Source organism: Dipodomys ordii, unplaced genomic scaffold (assembly GCF_000151885.1).
Source record: "Dipodomys ordii isolate 6190 unplaced genomic scaffold, Dord_2.0 Scaffold77, whole genome shotgun sequence".
NCBI lineage: Eukaryota > Metazoa > Chordata > Mammalia > Rodentia > Heteromyidae > Dipodomys > Dipodomys ordii.
The window spans coordinates 1,400,989-1,406,243 of NW_012267293.1; the positions used below are offsets into that span (position 1 = coordinate 1,400,989).

The 5,255-nt window shown below is 56.6% G+C and overlaps 1 protein-coding gene across 4 annotated transcripts in view; it reads right to left on the minus strand.

Annotated features, from left to right (window-relative positions):
• Ccr6 (chemokine (C-C motif) receptor 6) overlaps window positions 1-5,255 on the minus strand; it is a 22,245-nt gene that overhangs the window by 9,559 nt on the left and 7,431 nt on the right. Inside the window, exon 1 of one of the 4 annotated variants that reach the window (XM_013024501.1) lies at window positions 2,300-2,410. The exons of the other annotated variants lie outside the window; for them this stretch is intronic. The gene's annotated coding sequence lies outside the window, so the exon portion shown is untranslated. Of the gene's footprint in view, window positions 1-2,299; window positions 2,411-5,255 lie in introns of those variants that run through there. 4 annotated transcript variants of the gene reach the window in all.

Genomic DNA, 5,255 nt, shown 5'->3' on the forward strand with positions numbered 1-5,255 from the left:
GCCACCCCTCCACCTTCCCTCCATCCTGCCTGCCACCCCTCCACCTTCCCTCCACCTTCCCTCCATCCTGCCTGCCACCCCTCCACCTTCCCTCCACCTTCCCTCCATCCTGCCTGCCACCCCTCCACCTTCCCTCCATCCTGCCTGCCACCCCTCCACCTTCCTTCCCTCCATCCTGCCCACCACCCCTCCACCTTCCTTCCCTCCATCCTGCCCACCACCCCTCCACCTTCCCTCCATCCTGCCCACCACCCCTCCACCTTCCTTCCCTCCATCCTGCCTGCCATCCCTCCACCCTCCCTCCATCCTGCCTGCCACCCCTCCACCTTCCTTCCCTCCATCCTGCCCACCACCCCTCCACCTTCCCTCCACCTTCCCTCCATCCTGCCTGCCACCCCTCCACCCCACCTTCCCTCCACCAGGAATCCACGATGCTTTTCCACAACAGTTTTCGTATTCCAGTGGTAGGTTTCCAATACACATGTGTTCTAAGTTCATGTGAATCACAGATAAACTGGCTTTGGGAGTTTTATGAATGTCAGTGGAGCTGAAACTGGAGTCCAGCTTCCTTCTGCTTTTGACTGGGGTGGTTAAGGTTTTTTCCAGCAATTTGCTTATCGGGGTGTGTCTGTGTGCCTGTGTGTCTGTGTGTCTGTGTGCCTGTGTCTGTGTGTCTGTGTGCCTGTGTATTTTGGTTCTTTCCACTAGTTTGGAAACTCACTTTTTCTTTCTTTTATTTATTTATTTTTTAGAGCAGGACCTTGCAATATTGAGGAGGCTGGCTTTTAACTCACTGTCACGGTCTCCATCAGTCTGTCCTGTCTCAGTCTCCTGAGTGCTGAGATTGCAGGCCTGTGCTACCACACCCAGTTGTATTTTCTTTCTTTCTTTCTTTCTTTCTTTCTTTCTTTCTTTCTTTCTTTCTTTCTTTCTTTCTTTCTTTCTTTCTTTCTTTCTTTCTTTCTTTTCTTTGTCAGTTGTGGGGCTTGAACTTTGGGCCTGGGGTCTGTCCCTCAGCAATTCAGCTCAAGGCCAGCGTTCTACCACTTGAGCTACAAAGCCACTTCTGATTTTCTCCTGGATAATTGGAGATAAGAATCCCACAGACATCCCAGTGCCCATGACTCATGCCTGTAATCCTAGCTACTCAGGAGGGAGATCTGAGGGTCACAGTTCAAAGCCAGCCCAGGCAGGAAAGTCTGTGAAACTCTTATCTCCAACAAAACACCAGAAAACCAGAAGTGGTGCTGTGGCTCAAGTGGTAGAGCACTAGCCTTGAGCTGAAGAGCTGAGGGACAGCGCCCAGGCCCAGAGTTCAAGCCCCATGACTGAAAGAAAAAAAAAAAAAAAGAATCTCATAGATTTTTTCTGCCCAGGCTGCCTTTGAACCCTGATCCTCAGATCTCAGCCTCCTGAGTAGCTAGGATTACAGGCCTGAGCCACAAGCGCCCAGCTGTTGTTGTTGTGTGTGTATGTGTGCTTTAATGTGCAGAAATTTTAACCACTTAAGAGTAGCTTAATTCAAGCATTGCGTTCTGTTCTGTCCTTGTGGGCCCATCTCCACCCTGTTGCTCTCCCGCTGCTCCCGGGCCTGGAGTGAAGGTGACCAGGGCTCAATGTTGGTCCTCACTCTGTGGTCCTGGCTGTTGGCTTCATGCTCACAGTCTTTTCAGAGCTTTGCTTCTACGGCCGGCTCTGATCAGGATCCGCAGCCCCTGTGTTCCTGACGTGAGGCCCCGAGGGCTCCTGCAGCAGCCTGCACTGAGCGAACCCCACACTGCCTGCCCTAAACACTCCTTAGTTCTCCAAAACCACAGAGGGTGGCTGGTTAAGTGAATCCTGCATTTCTAGGGCTGGGGTGTGCCTCGGAGGTCCCGAGCTTGGCTGCACACGCCCCCAGGCCCGTCTCCGCACACGAAAGCCGCGCTGGCCCGCTGCCCTGGCTCTCCTGAGCGACCCTGAGGACACACCCCCTTGCCTGGGAGAAGCAGCTTCTGAAACACACACCCCTGCCCCAAAGCCACAGGACCCTGCTTAGAGGAGGAACGAGTCCAGTTAGACACAAGCAGAGCTGACGCACCTGCACCCCACTGCCTACCGAGTGGGGACCCAAGCACCCACACCTGCACCCCAATGTCTACTGAGCGGGGGACCCAGAACACCACACCTGCACCCCACTGCCTACCAAGTAGGGGACCAAGCACCCCACACCTGCATCCTGATGTCTACTGGGTGGCATCCCAAGCACAGCACACCTGCACCCCGACATCTGCTGAGTGGGGGGCCTGGGCCCACTCACCTCCGACGTGCTGGTCTGAAGTCACCTCGTGGTCTGGCCCCTCGGGGTAAGCCAGGCTCTCAGACGGCCAGCACGAGGACCGAGCTCCCAGCCTGATGAGCTTGAAACAGAGCAATGAGAGGCAAGAACGGCCAAAGCTGCTGCATTACCACTTCCTACTTACGAGCAACGCCTATCTCCTCAGACGCAAACGGTTAACCATGTGTGTCCCACTGCCATAAGCTGATCACATGAAGATAGAGCCTGTCTCCCAGAATCCACAGCAAAGCAGGAGCAATGTGAGTGCGCGAGGAGACCTTGGCTTTGGGTTTCCCATTTGTGGTGGGGATCCTGGGCAAACTACATCTTCCGGGGGGTGAGGCCTCCCTGTGAGCCTCCCGCAGAGGCTGGACTGGCCCTGGAGGCCGGGGCCCGGCCCTGAGCTTGGGTTCCGTCCTGCCACTTCCTGTGTGCAGCCAGGGGGAAGACGCAGACCCCAGGCCACGCTCCTCTGCTTTAGGAAACACAGCTGACGGAGGCTGCTATCCAGCGTGCTGTGAGAGAGGACAGAGCAGGAGAGGCAGCTGACGGAGGCTGCTACCAGCGTGCTGTGACAGAGGACAGAGCAGGAGAGGCAGCTGGGGCCGCCGAGGACGCGGCCCTCCAAACACAGCAGCCGGGTCCTGGGCTGCACCCAGAGGCCCTGGGCTGCACCCGGAGGCCCTGGGCTGCACCCCAGAGGCCCTGGGCTGCACCCCGGAGGCCCAGGCGCCAGTGTTGATGAAGTGAGAGGGGAGGGCAGGACCCCAGCCCTCAGAGGCGGGGGCGGGGCTCCCTGAGGATGAGGAAAGGCACAAAATAGTTCACACCTGGGCTGCCACAAAACCAGCCTCAGGAAATGCGGAAGGCTTACCGTGAGCCTGAGGGGCCCAAGGTGGACGGGGGCCTGGCTGGGGCACTTTCACTGCTCAGCCACAGCTCGGCTCGCCTGGCCTTGACCCCACTCAGCGCCTCCTGCTCTACAGGCCCCAGGCGTGAGCATGGAGACGGGGAAGGTCCCTGGTCGGCCTCCTGGGAATCAGCTAGCAAGGCAGCACCCGGCCTGGGTCAGCAGGACGCCTGGTCACTGCCCGGCGCTTGCCAGCTGCCCCGCAAGAGCTGCATGTCCTCCTGGACCTGAGCTTCAGCCTGAGCCCGCAGAGCCTTTCTCTGAGGTGAGACATCTGCAGACCTGCGGCCGCCAGCTGGCTGGGTCCTCCGCCAGCGGAAGTCCTGCTCATTGCTCTCTCCCAGCCTGTGACTTTCCTGGCCCCTGGCCCTTCCCTGTGAAGCCCTCAGCCCTTTCCCCAGAGCAGCCGGGAGTGGAGAGCTGGGACTCCTCCCTCCGCCCTGCCTCAGCCCCTCCCTCCTCTCATGTCCAGGGGCTGCGCTTCTTGCTGGGTGGAAGCGACAAGGACTCCCCCAGGAGGCCAGCGCCCCACCAGGCCCACCTCATCTTTTCTACCAGGGCCCCTCCTGCCAATGTGTGCGATGAGAAAGGCAGCCTCTCACAACGCATCAGTCCTGGAAATGGCCTGCCGGAGAAAACTAAACTAAAATACACTTGGCTTGGCTAAGGACCAAAACCAGAATACTAAACCTCTCTGTGACACCGGGGCAGGCGGCAAACACTGCCACACAAGAGGGCTGGGCCCGCAGGGCCTACATCCCCTCCCCTCCTGGAAGCCAGGAGCCAGAGGCAGGCGGGGAGGGGCCCAGACGCCCCCAGCGCTGCTCCCTCCACCCCCAAGGCAGCCACCTTGGGTTTGAACAGCTGCGCCAGGCCGCGCTGAGGTTTCCCGGCATGTGCAGTGCGTCGAGTGACTGTGGTCAATAATCTGTTCTGAATCTCGAAGTAAAGGGAAAAGTCCAACCACATATCACCCCGAGAAAGCTCAGATTCATTTTGTTTTTAATCTCACCCGAAAATACCCTGTATCAAAGCTCTTCTCAGATCACACTCAAGTTTATAATGAACTCCTCAAATTTATGATCGTGCCAAACATCTACATGGACACTGTAAGGGACACAGAAGACAAGCCAGGCAGAAGACAGTGGTGCATTCTTTATGGGCAATTTCCATCCTGGAAACTTCCTTTAGAGCACAGGCCAAGGACAATTGTATTGATTCTTGTCACAGACATGAGGAAGTGTGTTAAACATTGTGTCGGGCTTGTTGCCAGTGACTGTAGTCCTGCAGTACTCGCGGCTGGGGAGGCTGAGATCATGTGCTCACAGTCTGGGGTCAGCCCAGGTGTGCATGCAAGGCTCCCTTCTCAACTAACAGCTTGGTTCAGTGGTCTGTGTCTGTCCTAACAACTACAATGGGTCATGGTTGGGGTTTGCACCCAGGCAGGAAGTAAGACCCATCTCAGAAATAACCAGCGCTGCTTAAAAAAAAAAAAACACAAATGCCTCAGGAAGTACAAAGATGTATTTTGTAGAATTGGAATCTGTTCATCACTTAGCCTAGATCTTACAAGATTTCAAGTTAGGAGAGCTATGAATTTGGGGAGCTCTGACGTGGTGTCCTCTGTGCCCCAGAATGAACAGTGTCCTACATAATCAGAAGGCCAGCCTGCCTGGCCTGTTCAAACTGCTTTCACACGCACTCCCTACGTGCAGAGCAGCATACCTGAGCTGCTTAGACGCTAACCTCCTACTTCCTGCCTTCAAGGAATCTAGACCGTGGGGAGGCCAAAGCATAAATGTAGGGCCACAGGACCCTGATGAGAGAGTGTTTAGGGCTCTGGAAGGAGAGAGCAGCCTCCAGACCACCTGAGACAGCTTTGTATGAGCAAAGGGCCAGGAATGATGATGAAGAGAGATCTGGCCTGGGCGAGGAGACAACGAGTCGTCATAGCAGCTGGATGGAGGTGGCTGCACACAGGGAGCGGGGGCTGGAGGCAGCCCGGAGGAGGAGGCAGCCCAGAGGAGG